This window comes from Rhinopithecus roxellana, chromosome 4 (genome assembly GCF_007565055.1).
Source record: "Rhinopithecus roxellana isolate Shanxi Qingling chromosome 4, ASM756505v1, whole genome shotgun sequence".
Taxonomy (NCBI): Eukaryota; Metazoa; Chordata; class Mammalia; order Primates; family Cercopithecidae; genus Rhinopithecus; species Rhinopithecus roxellana.
This window is the reverse complement of record NC_044552.1, coordinates 104240156-104258115: the sequence shown is the minus strand read 5'-3', so window position 1 is coordinate 104258115 and position 17960 is coordinate 104240156. Positions and strand designations below refer to the sequence as shown.

At 39.2% G+C, this 17960-nt stretch overlaps 1 pseudogene; it reads right to left on the bottom strand.

Annotated features, from left to right (window-relative positions):
- Positions 1-16862, bottom strand: part of LOC104680858 — a 102914-nt pseudogene extending 86052 nt beyond the window's left edge.
- Between the last annotated feature and the right edge of the window lie 1098 nt (positions 16863-17960).

Genomic DNA, 17960 nt, shown 5'->3' with positions numbered 1-17960 from the left:
GGTGGCATGTTAACATCTCAGTCAGTCCTGTCGCCCCACTCTGGCCCAGGGCTCCAGGGCTGGCTTGGCCATGCTACTGCTTCCCATCACATACGGTGGTTGCCCTTCACCAGTTGGAGGGCAGGGGGCTACAGTATTATAACCTTTTTTGCACCCGTGTTTGGTGGATCCTGAGTTCTTATCTCGCATCCAAGAAAAATGAGGCTACACTGACAGTTGAAGGGTGGAAAAGAACTTTATTGAGCAATGAAACAGCTCTCAGCAGAGAGGGAATGTGAAGTCAGACCATCTGAAGTCTCTCTCCCTGTGTGTCTGAGTCCGGGGCTTTTATGGGCTCAGGATGGGTGAGTTCATGCTGATTGGTTTGTAAGTATGCAAAAAAGGTTAAAACAAAGGCACCACTCAAAGGTGGGCATGACAGTGTAAAAAAACAATTAGGGAAGGTAGGTATGTGTAAAATGGAAGGTGAGGACTGATCAGAGGAAAGCATGCCAAAGGGTAAGGCAGGTTCTTAATCTGGTTCGTAGATTTGGACTGGTAACTAGGTTTTAAATTGTCTTCAGCTTGAAGGTCGGGTTTCACCAGGGACTGACCCCATCTGCCTAGGATTTGTCTGCCTCCTGCTGCTACCAAGAGGACCAGGTTTAGGTGAAGAAGGAAATCACAAGTTCTGTTTTGGTTTTTTTTTTTCTTTTTCTTATTGAAGTAAAATTTACATAACATAAAATAAACTATTTTAAAGTGAACATTTAGTGACATTTAGTACATCTACAATGTTGTGCAACCTCCACCTCTAACTAGTTCCAAAGCATAGAAGTTCTGTTTTGAATGTGTTAACTTTGTGACGTCAAATGCATTTCTCCATTTGGAATCCTGTCATTCAGAGATCTTGGCTGAAGAGGCAAATTTTGAAGTCATGGAGTTCAAAGGATTAAATGAGATTACCAAGGGTTTTAGTGTAAATAGAGAATGTGTCATACAATTGGTATAGGAAGAGTTAATAACAAAGACAGGGAAAAAAATCCAGTGTAGAAGGAAGAAAATTAGAAGGTAGTGTTTTAGAAGCCAAGAGAAGAAAGTACCTTGAAGGCTACTGAAAGCGGGGAAGACCTCATTGGATTTGACAAACTGGAAGTCATCAGCAACGGCAGTTTTAAGAGAATGGAAGTGAGATGTGTGAGAGTAAAGAGAAACAAATTATAGAGACAATGAGACCAGATAATGCAAATAATTTTGCTGTGAAACGGTGAAACTGTGGAGGTTTGGCCTAGGGTCAAGGGAGTATCTGTTTAAATATAGGAGACATTAGAGCCTATTTGTGTGCTGATGACAAGGGAGCAGAAGAGAGAGGTGACATGATATAGAAGGAGAGGGAAAGATTGGAGGCAAAGTCCTTGAGGAGGCACAAAAGACAGAATCCCATGCAGAAGCAGGGAGGGTGTCCGCATCAGAGCCGGAACATTCCTGCTGAGACAGAAGCATGGCAGAAGAAACCAGTCCAATGCAGTGGGCTGGCACATTGTATGGTGGGAAGATGAGGGAGTTCCCATCTAATTGTTATTTTGATCAAGAAAATAAGGAGAGTTAAGCAGAATGCCTACTCTTTTACTAGGCCCTTGGGGAGTTGGGATATGAGAAACAAAAGCAGCTTCTACTTTGAGGGTTGCAGCAGAAGTGCTGTCAGGACAAAGGGTAGCTGAGTGAAGGAAGTGAACCATTCGAGGAGTAGGGAAATATGCTAATGATGGTTCTTTTAGGAGGCACAGAGGAATTCGGAAGACGTGTATGCATGGGCTGGGGGTACCTATGAAAGGAATGGGAGAATAAGTATGGGAATGGAATCGCGGTGGTGATGGTGATCTGGCTCTGTCATCATGTAGTGACAGAGTGAAAACAGATGGCTGGGGTGATGGGAGAGACCCGAGGGTGTCTTGGAAAACGGACCATCGGTTCAGCTCCCTCCAGGGGCTTTAGCTCAAGATGTGGGGCCACTGAGTGAGATTCTCTCCAGCCAGAAGCGACACCTCCCTGGATTCACAAAGCCGTGATACACTTTTAAAAATTATTTTATTTATTTACTTTAAGTTCTGGGATACATGTGCAGAATGTGCAGTTTTGTTACATAGGTATACATGTGCCATGGTGGTTTGCTGCACCCATCAACGCATCATCTAGGTTTTGTTTTTTTAATTTTTAAATTTTTTTTATTTTAAGAGAGAGTATCACTCTTGTTACCCAGGCTGGAGTGCAATGGCACAATCTCGGCTCACTGCAACCTCTACCTCCTGGGTTCAAGTGATTCTCCTGCCTCAGCCTCCCAAGGAGCTGGGATTACAGGCATAAGCCACTACACCTAGCTAATTTTGTATTTTCAGTAGAGGAGGGGTTGGTCATGCTGGTCTCGAATTCCCGACCTCAGGTGATCTGCCTACCTCAGCCTCCCAAAGTGCTGGGATTACAGGCATGAGTCACCACGCCCAGCCTGTCATCTAGGTTTTAAACGCTGCATGCATTAGGTATTTCTCCTAATGCCCTGCCTCCCCCTACCCCGCAAACTCCGACAGGCCCCAAGGTGTGATGTTCCCCTCCCTGTGTCCATGTGTTCTCATTGTTCAACTCCCACTTATGAGTGAGAACATGTGGTGTTTAGTTTTCTGTTCCTGTGTTAGTTTGCTGAGGATGATGGTTTCCAGCTTCATCCCTGTCTCTGCAAATGACATGAACTCATCCTTTTTTATGGCTGCATAGTATTCCATGGTGTATATGTGCCACATTTTCTTTATCCAGTCTATCATCGATGCACATTTGGGTTGGTTCCAAGTCTTTGCTATTGTAAATAGTGCTGCAATAAACATGCGTGTGCATGTGTCTTTATAGTAGAATGATTTATGATCCTTTGGGGAAATACCCAGTAATGGGATTGCTGGATTAAATGGTATTTCTGGTTTTAGATCCTTGAGGAATTGCCATGATGTCTTCCACAATGGTCAAACTAATTTATACTCCCACCAACAGTGTAAAGGCATTCCTATTTCTCCACATCATCACCAGCATCTGTTGTTTCCTGACTTTTTAAAGATCGCCATTCTAACTGGCGAGAGATGGTAAAAACTGTGATACACTTTCTAAGGGCACCTGACTTTTTGGAGCTCAGCACTGCAACCTATGCAATCTCCCAGGGTTCCTAAGTTGCAATCTCCCAGGGTTCCTAAGTTCCTCAGCTATGACATAGAATGGTCTCTCAGGTCCTTTCCATGCCTAAGACCCTGGATTTTAAGAAATTGTTTGCTAAGGGATCACCTTTGTGCAGTTTGAAATACTGCACTGGACTACGAATAGAACTCAAACATATCAATGTCTCTGGCTACTTTTGGTTAAAATTCAATTTTGTTAATATAAATAATGTTTTAAAGGCAGTGTTGTGTGAGGAAAAGACAACAGGAGTTTGGGAATCATATACATCTGATTAAATCTAAATTCCACCCCTTATAACCCTGGACATGTTTGTTAAACCTCTTTCCATAAACCTCAAGCCTCCTCCTCCGCTCAATCATTGCTCTTTTATAAAATAGTTAAGAATATTAAATGAGAACTTTGGAAAGCCCCTGGCACATAATGAAGGTGAGTTTGCTTGCCTCTTCTGTTTTGAACATGAAAGTCTAAAGACACATTTGTTAAAAACAGGATGGAAATAAAGAACAAGTGGTACAGAAGGAATAACTAGAAAAAAAGGTGATGGGATATTCTCAAATGAGTTTGAAAGGGGTGAAAGTGGAGCAAGTGGAGCTATCAGAGCAGCTGTCCAGAACAGAGGTAGGAGGATGAGTAATAGACCCAGAGAAGCATGAAGGAAGAGGCATTGAAGAGGCAATTGTGCAGAGGAAGCTAAACATACACATATATTTCAAACCATGGCAATTCATCTGGGAAAGTGAAATTGAAGCAGGGTCTATACAAAACGTTAAGGCTGGAGTGACCCATGCGAGAAAGGGAGGTCTGATCAGGATACACACTTGAGTTCAAAGTCAGAGTGACCTCTGGAAGCAGGGAGAATTAGGATTGAGCTGAGAGCAAACCTTCATAGCAGGCCTGAAGATACAGGGCTTGGAAGTCAGATGACAGAAAGGCAAGGGGCCTTCAGGTGGGCTCCCGTGGAGCTGCTGAAATGAATTAGATTTATGATGTTGGATAATCCTAAGTAAATATATTCATAATTGCTCTGAATATGAGGATTAGAGCATGGTTTCTAGGTTGTCTTCTAAAAAATGAGAAATTATCTTGATCGTTGTTGCTCTTGCATTTTACCTATCAGAACCCCGTGATAGGCTGTCTTCGTAGTTTTGGAGTTCAAAAGTAGAGTGCAAACCTTGTTAAGCCTCTAGTTCCACCCTACAGTCATAAAGCCTGAAGTAGAGCAGATCCAAAAAGTGCCATGACTCACAGGCTCTGCACCCTAGAGGGTACACAGGATGTGCAGTGGCAGTAGTCACCTAGAGGGAAGAGCGTGTTCCATTAGGGAATTCTTGGTGGGATGGTGCATGCTCTAATCATGTGCTTTTAATAGAAGACCCTCTGAGAAGACAGCTGACCTACACAAACAGCCTATCACTTGCACATAGTAGAGGCAACTAGGATCCCCACTCTCCACTCAGGGTTTCAGTACCCAGTGAAAACATCAGAACGTTTGCACTTATGCAGTGATGGCTTCCAAATGAAGCCCAGGTCTCATGTTAAAGGGTGGGTTGTGAAACCCGGGGGGAGGTGGATAACAGGAAAGAAAAACAGTAAGGTTTCAGTGAAGGAAGGCAAATATGTGCTAATAGGAGAAGGTGAGAAAGGCTAATGAGATGTCTAATGCAAAGAATAACCTCATCCAAGCCCTAAGATCTGTGCCTGAACCTGCACTTTAGGGCTACAAATAGAAAGGAAGGGAGCCACTCGTACCAAATATTCTGTAAGGCTTTGGGGCACAGGCAGTACTTGGCCCCCATCTCAGCATGTCAAGAAACAGAGGCAGCAAGAGAAGCAGCCGCAAACTCTGCCCAGGCCCCAGGGTGGCACCAGCATCCAGGAGACCTCAGAGGTCACTGCCTAGCTCTAGCCTTAGGAAGAGGCCTAGGGGGCATATATTGGACACTTGCATTTTCCACCAAGTTGATCTAAGTTGGAAAGAAAAACATGATGGGTGCTTTAAGGAGGTTGTGTGACTTGTTTTTGAGTTACCACTGAGTGCTTCAAAAATTATTGGGGAAAGGAAGAATGGATTTTACAGAGGTCTCAAAGTCCCAAAATAATAATTGGAGTTCAGTTTCAGTGAACAATTTTTATGCATTTTTAAAAATTTGTTTTTTCTACTTTGCTTTTAAGCTATAAGTTCTTTTAAAACTCCAGTGTATGTGGCACCAATGATCTCACAATGCTTGAAATATTTTTTTACTGATCAAAATTTTTATTCAAAAGAAACTTTAATCATCATGCAAAGTACTTTGGGCTTTGCTTGCTGCCGGTGAACAGACATGTGCACACTTCTGATAGAAGAACTGCAAAAACAAATTTCCATTTTACTCTCTGGCCTAAACAACAGCTCTAAGCGATTTTAGAACAGCAGGACTATTGTTTTTGTTAACCAAGATTTGTAAGGACAGTCAGAATTTCACCTCATTAAAACAATTGTAAAAGATACAATTTCATTCTTTTGGGTGGTATGAGGTGAGTGGAGAACAGTGTTAGTAGCCTCTGGAGGTTTTAGAGTCAAAAGATTTTCCTACTTAAATATTCTGAGCCTCAGTTTCCTTATCAGTGAAATGGGAATAGTAATATTACTCAGCCTTGTAAAGTTATTGTGAATACTTAAGTGAAATTGTATATTTAAAGTGCTGACATGGGCTTGACCCAAGTAAGTGGTGTGTAAGTATTAACTGTCATGGCATAAATCCAAAGCCTTTGGGACTGTCCTCGATTAAAGCTGTGCAGAAATTGATGAACTCTTTGGCCTGTAGTGATCAAACGTATAGTCAGTTCATTTATTGTCCCTCAAATTGGTGATTTCTACACTAAATATGCCTGCAGTTCTTAAACATAGTCTACTCTGTATCCGTCCATCTTCTCTGGTTTTTGGGTTTAGTGTCAATCTTCTGTGGTCCCCTTGGAAATTCCTCTGATTGAGATAAAGGGAGATAATGTATATGAAAGCGTGGAGATCTGGTTCAGTTCTTTTGCTTCTATAAGTGGCAGCAGTAGACTGCTCAGAGAAATCCCCTCTTCTTCAGTGGGGTTCTGTCCCTTCAGGGAACTATGGGGACACTGACTTCTTTTCTCTTACTCTCCATCTGTCTTCACAAGAGGTATTAGTCTATAGTTTTCCTTTCTTTGAATGTCATTGTCTCACTTTATAATCAGAATGATGCTGACCACATTAAGTACATGGCAAAGTGTTCCTCTAGATACTACCTTAATGACATCCCATAAATTGTGGTATGATGTATTTTCGTTTATGTTCAGTTAAAAATATTTGCTAATTTTCCTAGAAGTTTCCTCTTGGGATTGTTGTAGGAAGCCAGGGACCCCGAATGGAGGGATCTGCTGAAGCCACGACAGTGAGGAAAGAAAAAGACCCTATCACATTTTTTATATTGTTTTATACTCAGTACCTGTTTTAAGGAAAAAACAAGAAAGTAAAACCAAAGACAGGCAGCCCGGCGCCAGGCCCAAAACCAGGCCTGGGCCTTCCCGGCCTAAACCCAGTAGTTAAAAATCAATTCATAACTTAGAAACCAATGTTATTCATAGATTCCAGACATTGTATAGAAGAACATTGTGAAACACCCTGCCCTGTTCTGTTTCTCTCTATCAGTGCATGAAACCCTGTCACATATCCCCTAGATTGCTCAATCAATCACGACCCTTTCATATGAAATCTTTAGTGTTGTGAGCCCTTAAAAGGGACAGAAATTGTGCACTCGGGGAGCTCGGATTTTGAGATGGTAGCTTGCCGATGCTTCCAGCTGAATTTACAACTTGGTGTCTGAGAGGTTTCATCTGCGGCCCGCCTACTACAACAGAAGAACATAAATTGTGAATATTTCATGGACATTTGTTAGTTCTCCAAATTAATACGTTTGTAATTTCTTAAGCCTGTCTTTACTGCAATCTCTGAACATAAATTGTGAAGATTTCATGGACATTTATCACTTCCCCAATCAATACTCTTGTAATTTCCTATGCCTGTCTTTACTTTAATCTCTTAATCCCGTCATCTTCATAAGTGGAGGATGTATGTCACCTCAGGACCCTGTGATGATTGCATGAACTGTACAAATTGTTCACAAAGCATGTGTGTTTGAGCAATATGAAATCTGGGCACTTAAAGAACAGGATAACAGTGATTTTCAGGCAACAAGGGAGATAACCTTAAAGTCTGGCTGCCTGGGAGCCGGGTGGAACAAAGTCATATTTTTCTTATTACCGAAAACGGGTAGGAGAAATATCGCTGAATTCTTTCCCTAGAAAGGAATATTAATAATTAACAGCCCTGGGAAAAGAATGCATTCCCAGGGGAGTCCTCTAAAATGGCCACTCTGGAGATGTCTGCCTTATGCAGTTGCAGATAAGGGATGAAACACGCCCTGGCCTCCTGCAGCACCCCCAGGCTTTTAGGAAATTCCAGCCTGGTGAATTCTAGTCAGACCGGTTCTCAGCTCTTGAACCCTGTTAAGATGTTTATCAATGATAATGCGTGCACAGCAGGACATGGAAGTTCATTAGTGGTTCTAGTTTCACCCTGACCTTGTGATCTCGCCCTGACCTTCTGCCTTGTGATCTTTTGTTGCCCTTGAAGCATGTGATCTCTGTGACCCACACCCTATTCGTACACTCCCTCCCCTTTGAAAATTGCTAATAAATCCTGGTTTTGCGGCTTAGGGGGTATCAAGGAACCTGCCAACATGTGATGTCTCCTCTGGACACCCAGCTTTAAAATTTCTCCCTTTTGTACTCTTTCCTTTTATTTCTCAGACCAGTCAACACTTAGGGAAATAGAAAAGAACCTACATTGAATTATCAGGGGTAGTTCCCCCGACAGGATCATGGATAATTTAGAAGTGTACTGTTTCATTTCCAAAGGTTTGGAATTTTCTGTTGTCTTGCTGTTATTGGTTTCTAGTCTAGTTATATTAGGATCTGAGAGCACACTCTGTGTGAGTTCTGTTCTTTTAAATTTGTTAAGGTTCATTTTAAAATCAAGGATGGGGTCTACCTTGGTGAATGTTCCTTGTGCTCTTGAGAAGAATGTGCATTTTGCTGTTATGGAGTGAAGTGTTCTATGAGTGTCAATTATGTCCAGGTTTTTGATGATGGTGTTCAGTTTTTCTGTATTATTGCTGATTTTTCCATTAGTTCTATTTGTTACTGAGATAAGAGTGTCTAAATATGCAATGATAATTGTAGATTTGTCTATTGCTCCTTCAAGTTTTGTCATTTTTCTTTTTGTATTGTGAAGCTGTGTTATTAGGTGTATACCCATTTGGGATTATAATGTCTTCTTGCGGCATTGAACTTTTTATGATTCTGAAATGTCTCTCTCGATCCTTGTTGATTTTCTTTGCTCTGAAAGTTGTTTTGTCTGATATTAATATCTGCACTCCAGTTTTCTTTTTGTTTGTGTTCTTCTATTCATTCTATTCAATGAGTTTTCTGCTGCCACATTTTTTGTGTCATTTTAAAATTTAAATTTTATCATCATTTTGTAATTCTTTGTAGCATATTTTTTGTTGAGTTGTTTTTAGCTTTCTATTGATTTTAATTGTGTTCATGATTGTTTGTTGGAGTATCTGTAATAATAATAACAATAATAATAATAAATAATTGCTTTCAAGCTCTTTCTGTTTTTAAAGAGATGGGTCTCACTCTGTTGTCCAGGCTGTAGTACAGAGGTGCAATCATAGGACACTGCAGCCTTGAACTCCTGGGTTCAAGTGATCCTCACACCTCAGCCTCCTGAGCAGCTGGGATCACAGATGTGCATCACTATGCTCAGCTAATTTTTAATTTTTTTGTAGAGATGGGGTCTTGTCATGCTGCCCAGGCCTCAAACTCCTGGGCTCAAGTGGTCCTCCTGCCTTGGCCTCCCAAAGTGCTGGGATTACAGGTGTAAGCTACCGCATCTTGCTGCTTTCAAGTCTATATGAGATAATTCTAAATCTTTGTTACCTTAATATTCATATATGTTGTTTTCCTTTTGATATTTTCGCAGATCTTTAGATACCATGTAATATTGGTTTGTATTTTAGGCATTTTGAATATTATGAGATCTGGGGGCCTTTTAAAAATATTATGAATATGTGGATATTTTTGTTTTAGGAGGCAATTGACCAGGTCTGAGTTCAGGCTGCAAGTTCTAACCCACCTTTTATGACTTGCAATTCCAATGCTAGCTAGACTTTGAGATTATTTCCATGTATTCCATGTGTACACCAATCATTGTTCTCTCTGGGACCCCAGGTTAACTCCACTTTTAAAGTTTTGTGTATACTGATTATGATCAGATTCATGTATGTACAACTTAGGGGTGAGCCCAGGTGTTTATAAGCAAATTTCTAGGATTGCTTTGCTGAGCTTCTCCATGTCTGGAGAAGCTTTTTTATTCTCTAGGGCTCCTCTATTTGGTCCCACAGTCAGAAAGCTGCAATTATGCTGCAATGAACATGGTAGTGCAGATATCTCTTATTTAACCTACATGCTCACAAAATTTTGTAATTCCATCCACATCTGGGGTCAAGTGGTGAAAGGACTGAGACAGAGGGGAAAAAAGGCACTGGAGTTCTCTGATTGGAGGGGAAAATTTCCTGTCTTAGAGATTTGGTTCAAACTATCTTCTGTGGTGGCTTCTGCCATTGTCCCCACAGGATTGCTTCGAGGCTGTAATATAAGAGATCATATGGCAGAATAAAAACTAATTGGTATCTGCATTCTCTGGGCATTGTGAGTTTCTTTTTTCTACTCTGTGTGCTAGTATTAGGGGGCCACTCCTAGATTTCTTTCTTTATCTAAGTGCCTAGTTCCAGGTTTCATGCTACGTTTTTGTATTCAGATCAGGGAGAAATGGTGCCAGATTGATAGCAGTTTAAATTCTATGCTTCTTCCATGATCTCACTGCTTTTATTAACTTCTCAGAGTTCTCACATAGTTGTTCCAACTTGATGATTTCCACACTGAACACACCTGCACTGTCAAACATTGCTTGCATTCTGTCCATCTCTTATATTTGCATTTAGCTGGAAAGACAAAGTGGAGCAGGCATACTCCATTTTACCCAGCAACAGAGCACATAATTATCTCTTAGAGCAATTAAGAATAAGTTTAAATTTTTTTTTTTTTTTTTTTGAGGCGGAGTCTCGCTCTGTCGCCCAGACTGGAGTGCAGTGGCGCAATCTCGGCTCACTGCAAGCTCTGCCTCCCGGGTTCACGCCATTCTCCTGCCTCAGCCTCCTGAGTAGCTGGGACTACAGGCGCCCGCCACCTCGCCCGGCTAGTTTTTTGTATTTTTAGTAGAGACGGGGTTTCACCATGTTAGCCAGGATGGTCTCGATCTCTTGACCTCGTGATCCGCCCGTCTCGGCCTCCCAAAGTGCTGGGATTACAGGCTTGAGCCACCGCACCCGGCCAAAAATTTGTATATTTACCTTTTTGTTTTTTGAGATAGAGTCTTGCTCTGATCCCTAGGCTGGGGTACAATGGCATGATCTCAGCTCACTGCAACTTCCACCTCCTGGGTTCAAGTAATTCTCCAGCCTCAGCCTCCCGAGTAGCTGGGACTACAGGCATAAGTCACCACATCTGGCTAATTTTTGTATTTTTAGTAGAGATGGGGTTTTGCCATGTTGGCCAGGCTGGTCTTAAACTCCTGACCTCAGGTGATCCACCCACCTCGGCCTCCCAAAGTGCTGGGATTACAGGCGTGAGCCACCGTGCTTTCAAGTGCTCTTTAATTTCTGTGTAGGCACAAGTTTATGTCAGATAACGTATTTCTTCTGCATAACTTTAACATTTCATTTAGTGCAATTCTACAGAAAATGACATTCAGTTTTTGTTAGTCTAAACAATTCTTTATTTTCTCTGCAGTTTTGAAATAAATTTTTATTCTTTTTGTTTATTTTTCAGTTTGGGTAATTTTTATTTACCTATATTCAAGTTCATTGATTGTTTTCCTCAGCTGTATTTACTCTCCTAATGAGCCCATTGAAGGTAGTCTGCATCTGTGTTACTGTGTTTTATTTGTAGTATATATTTTTTCAGCCATACTGAGGTATAATTGACACATAAAAATTCTATAAACTTAAAGTATACAATGTGATGTTTTGATATACATGTAGACATTGCAAAATGATTATCATAATTAAGTTAATTAACATATCCATCCTGTCACATAGTTATGAGCATGTAGTGAGAACATTTAAGGTCTATTCTCTTAGCAGATTTCAAGTACATAATACAATATTATTAACTATAGCCATCATGCTGTATATCAAATCTCCAGAACATGTTCATCCGGCATAACTAAAGCTTTGTACCCTTTGACCTACATCACCCCATTTTCCCCACCTCAGTTCCTGGCAATAACCCCACTCTCTGCTTCTATGAGTTCAGCTTTTTAGATTCTACATATAAGTGACATCATGCAGCATTTTTATTCTGTACCTGGCTTATTTAGCATAATGTCCTCCAGGTTCATCTATGTTGTCACAAATGGTAGGATTTCCTTTTAAGGCTGAATAATATTCCATTATATGTATGTGTATATACATACACATATATACACACCTATATATGTGTGCTTATCTATGTATCTTTCTATATATGTTCCCTTTTTTTACCCATCCATTTATTGATAGATACGTAGGTTGGTACCATATCTTGGCTATTGTGAATTATGCTGCAACGAACATGGTAGTGCAGATATCTCTTTGAGATGGTGATTTCATTTTCTTTGGGTGTACACCCAGAAGTGGAAGTGGAATTGCTGGACCATACAGTAGTTCTAGTTTTAATTTTTTGAGGAACCTCCATACTGTTTTCTATAACGGCTATACCAATTTACACTCCCACCAACAGTGTATGAGAGTTCTCCTTTCTCTACATCTTCTCCAACACTTGTTGCCTTTGTCCTTCTAGTAACAGCCAGTCTAACAGGTATGAGGTGATATTTCATTGTGATTTTCATGTGTATTTCCCTGATGATTAGTAATGTTGAATATTTTTATATAACTTGGCTATTGGTATGTTTTCTTTTGAGAAATATCTATTCAGGTCCTTTGCCAATTTTTACATCAAGTTTTTGTTTTTTTGCTACTCAGTTGTGTTTAATTTGGGGTATTAGCCACTTATACATGGTTTGCAGATATTTTCTCCTTTATGTAGATTGCCTTTTCATTTCATTGATTGTTTCCTTTGCTGAAGCTTTTTAGTTTGATACAGTTTTATTTGTCTACTTTTGCTTTTGTTGCCTGTGCTTTTGGTGCCATATCCAAAAGTCATTGTCCTTTGGATATTGACATTTGTCTAGACAAATGTCAAGAAGCATTTTTCATGTGTTTTCTTCTGTCAGTTTTATAGTTTCAGGTTTATGTTTAAGCATTTAACCCATTTTGGGTTTATTTTTGTATATGATGTAAGATAATGGTTTAATTTTATTCTTCTGCATGTAGATATTTAGTTTTTACAAAACAATTTATTGAAGAGACTATCCTTTCCCTATTGTGTGTATGTGACAACTTTGACAAAGATAAATTAACTGTAAATGTGTGAATTTATTTCTGGGTTCTCTATTCTGTTCCATTAGTCTATATGTCTGTTTTTATGCCAGTACCATGCTGTTTTTGTTACTATAACTCTGTAGTATATTTTGAAGTTGGATAGTATGAGTCCTCCAGATTTGTTCTTTTTGTTCAAGGTTGCTTTGACTATTTGGGGTCTTTTGTGGTTCAATAATTTTCCTTGATTTTTTTGGTAAATATTTCACATTATACAAATTGTATTCTTTTCAGTGATTTTTAGTTATATTTACATATTCTATATAAATCATTACCACTATCTAATTTTAAAACATTTTCATCAGCCCAAAAGGAAACATTGAACCCATTAGCAATCACTTCCTTTTTTTAAAAAAAAGAGTTTAAGGAAAGAATATATTTGAAGCACATAAACAAACAAAAAGGTATTACATAAGAAAAAATAATGTATCAATTTATGTGAGTACCTAACATATGAGTATGCTCTTACATCTAAAACAAAAAATAAAAAGGTAACATTGGTACTATCTATCTATCTATCTATCTATCTATCTAACAAATGTGCATTAAATAATTCTCTAATATAAAACATTTAAAATGTGGAGAATATTTTTTCAAGATACAGAAAACAATTGTTATGATAGGTACAACTGCAATTCTTATAAAAACATGCTTGAAAGGATAAAATTCATCTGATCACTCATTTCTCACATACACCAATGCTATAAAATTGTTAAGCACTGAATATTGCCACCCATTTTTGCAATGTTTGAGTTTCAACACTGATTGGTATGAATTCTGAATTATACAATTAATTACTGTTATTTTTCAGTCTTTCTGCCATGTTCCATACAGAAGGCATCTATTTAATATGAATACTTAAAACAGCTACATTATTTATAGCAAAGTCACTTCCCTATGTTCATTTTTCCTTTAACGGCGTTATATTTAGAAAATAGTTATTACAACAAATAGTGCTTTAGAAGATCTGAAACTCCAAATCAATGTGCTCCATCAACCATAAGTAGATCTAAGAAGTCCTGAGTGAAAAGAACACAAATGTAAAAAGCTGATAAATTTAAAGATTATAAAATTGGTTTATTATAAAAACAATTCAAGAATACCCACTTAAAATCTTATCCCAATGCTACCCAATACAACCAAGAAGCAGTTAATCACTTTTACATCAGGAACAAGGACATAAAACCAGACACCACATCAAGGCAGTGATTCAAACTCAAAAAGAGAAAGGACTCTTAGGTCTCCTTCAGGTCAGTACAGAGAGTATCATAATATCAAAGCACTGTGCCAGGTATCACAGTACTGCTACAACACTGAGGTATAAATGGGCAAATTAAAGTCGAGGAGAAATGAAGATCTCCATATTCTTGTTTTGTGGGTGTACTTAAGTGATTGAAATTCTAGGAACAGCTGCCTTTAATGACAGCAAGATGTAAGACAAGTCTTTATTAAAGAGAAAGAAGTTCATAAGGTTCTCTATCATGGTTCCCTGAAATCTTCACAACCCCCCAAACCTTCCCCTTAAGCTAAAGTTACTCTGCTGATATATAAGATATAATCTTAATTTGTGGCTACTGGCAAATTATAGGCACTTCTTCCAAGAAGCTTTGATCTTCTGCACATTACAAAAAATTCCCAACCACACACTATATAATTCATATACCCAATTTTGCATTCTGGGCAGAATTTCATTATTACTCTAAAACTCCATCTGCACAGTGGCCATTTCCTCCCAGACTTAATTCAAGATTTAATCTTTCAGCTGTTTTCTTAATAAAAGTCTTGGAGTCAATTATTATGAGTGATCGGCCTATGAACTATTATATACAACATAGTGATTGCATTTTTTTGAGCACTGAAAGTGTTTAAAATAAAACTTCTTACTTTCAACTTTTGTACTCCCCCAAAATGAAGGGCCAAAATACTTAGATTTTGTAACTGGGGGGAAAAAATCTATCTTCCCAAGCTGAGGCTTTTCATAGCAGCTTTTGCCAGGAGAAGAGATTTTATGCCTGTTATAAACCCTTGAGAATAAGGGCTTATTCTAGATATATTGGAAGACCATTAAAACATAGAGGTGCTAGCCAGTGCAACTTTAATTCACAACCAACTTTTACTTCATAGCTTATACTGAAGAGTTAATTCATGCTCATTTTGTTCCTTTAAAAAATATTCTTTGGGGCCGGGTGCGGTGGCTCATGCCTGTAATTCCAGCACTTTGGGAGGCTGAGGTGGGTGGATCAGGAGCTTAGGAGATCCAGACCATCCTGGCTTACACAGTGAAGCCCCATCTCTATCAAAAATACAAAAATTAGCTGGGTGTGGTAGCATGTGCCTGTAATCCCAGCTACTCGGGAGGCTGAGGCACAAGAACTGCTTGAACTCAGGGGGCAGAGGTTGCAGTGAGCCGAGATTGCGCCACTGCACTCCAGCCTGATGACAGAGCGAGACTCCATCTCAAAAAAAAAAAAAAAAAAAAAAAAACTCTTTGGAAACCATTATCATCCCTGTAGACACATACTCTAGTTACATAATCTCTTCCTGTAAAAATAAAGGTATAATCATGATTATCTGTATTTCTTTGCTAAATTCAACTGTCAATATACATTTATTAATCTGATCACTTCTCCGGCTAACTCATGACCTTATAGTATTCTATCCAGGGTCAGTTTTCACCACAGAAGTAGGAGCAAGTCTTATAAGTAAGAACAATCTTGAAGGCAATATTTTAATCTAGTCTTTAATGTGTTCTTTACAAATGAGAACTACAAACTAGAATTTACTTCCAAAACTAAGGCAAAGGCAAACTTCCAAAGCTAAATAAAGGTAAACCACTATAAAGCTTATTTCTGTCATGGACATTATGAATCTACTCAGTGATTTCCAACCAAGACATAAAAATTAGTCCAAGGGAGAAAATAAAGCTATTTCTGGTTTGCTCCTTTCCAATTCATCGGATAATACCTATCACATGCCCAGAGGGCGTGGAGCACTTCCCTAGGTACTATCCATAGTAATAGCTCTTTCTAGAACACTGAACTACTTCAAACGTCTGTGGATTTCCCCAACCAGATTTAAACTACCAGTGAAATATAAACTACTCGTCATGTATTCTAAATGCACACAAAGCGCTACCATTTAAAAAATTAACTGGAAAGCATGGAAACCTAAAAAAAGGATACATTTTGCTACCACACTCTTATAAATGTTATGTTTGTGTGTGTGTATGTATATAAAATAGAGAGCAGATAATCAAGATTTAAATAAGGTGGTAAAAAATTGGAAATGAAGATTTTACCAAAACAACTACAATAACTGTCCCAAGCTACAACTATGAACAGATTCACTAATATGGTCATTTGCCTAGGTTCCAACAAAACCATGTCATTAAGGACGTCAGAACTCAAAGCTTCCTGCAGACTTGGCATCATCTCCTCTCCTTCTACGTTCACTCCATCTCCTTCCAGTGTTCCTTGGTCCACTTTTGTCCCAGGAATGGCTTCCAGGTAGTCGGGGAAACGGTCCTGCTGTTAGGGCAAGGTGCTTTGGTTGATAGAATCACCTGTATCCATCTCATGAATGCTATTCAGGATGTCATCTGTGGTGCGAGGGACACTAGCTGCCCATGCTTAGTCCACTGTCTGTACACTCATCTCGAGAGTGATAAGTGCCACTGTTAAGGAAAAGATGTGAGCTATTGGTCGTCATTGTTCTCATCCTGAGATATCTCTGGTGAAGACACTGGATTTTGAGTCCCACTGTCCTGCTCCAGTGTTGGTAACCGGCTACGCAGTGCTAACTTCTGCCAAAGCAGTTCTTGCTGTTTCAGCCGCAGCCTCTCCTCCATCTGCAGTTGCTGCATCTGTTGCTGCTGGTTGGAGTTGCTGCCACCATGACACCTCCCTGTGGGCTCTGGGGAACCAGGGGTGGTGGCTGTTTCACTGGAGCACTCTGATTCTCTGGTTCCTAGCAAAACGAGGGTCAAGCCTTGGGTCTAGCCAATAGGTGGGTCTTGTTCTTATTGTTTATACAGTAAATTTCTCCATCCCGAGTCATGACATTCCCCCCCCACCCCGTTTTGTTGATCTTTTGTATTTTTTTGTTTCAATTTCATTCATTTCTGATCTGATCTCTATTATTTCTTTATTTCTACTAACTTTGGGTTTTGTTTTCTCTTGCTTTTCCAGTTCTTCAAGATGTATCATTAGGTTGTTTATTTGAAGTTTTTCTTCTTTTTTGATTTAGGCACGTGCCACCATGCCCGGCTAATTTTTTTGTAATTTTTAGTAGAGACAGGGTTTCACTATGGTTCAGGTTAGTTTCAAATTCCTGGCCTCAAGTGATCTGCCCACCTTGTCCTCCCAAATTGCTGGGATTACAGGCATGAACCACCATGTCTGGCCTATATTTATTTTTTAAATCCATTCTCCTGATCTCTGCCTTTTGAATGCAGTGCTTAGTTCATTTTTATTCACATAATTACTGATATTTAGTTGAAATTCCCTATTTGTTCATGCATACCTTCTGTTTTTGTCCCAAAGCCTTTACAATATCAACAATAGTATTTTAAATTCCTCCTTGGATAGTTTTAACATGTGGATCCCATTGTAGTCTGGTTCTATTGATATATTTTTTTCTTGAGAAAGGGCTTTTCTTAAGCAAGCAGATTTAACAATTGTAAACATAGATCCATCCAACAGTGGAGCACCCACATAAATAAAGCAAATATTATTGGAGGTAAAGAGAGAGATGGGCCTTAGTACAATAATAGCTGGGAACTTCAACATCCCACTTTTAGCACTGGACAGATCACACAGACAGAACGTCAACAAAGAAACATTGGACTTAATCTGCACTAGAGACCAAATAGATCTAATGAATATTTACAGAACATGTCATACAAAAGCTACAGAATATACATTCTTCTGAGCACATGGATCATTCTCAAGGATAGATCATATATTAGGACACAAAACAGGCCTTAAAACATTTAAAAAATTGAAATAATATCAGGCATCTTCTCTGACCACAATGGAATAAAACTAGAAATTAATAACAAGAGGAATTTTGGAGACTATACAAACACATGGAAATTAAACAATATGCTCCTGAATGACTACTGAGTCAATAAAGAGATTAAGAAGAAAATTGAAA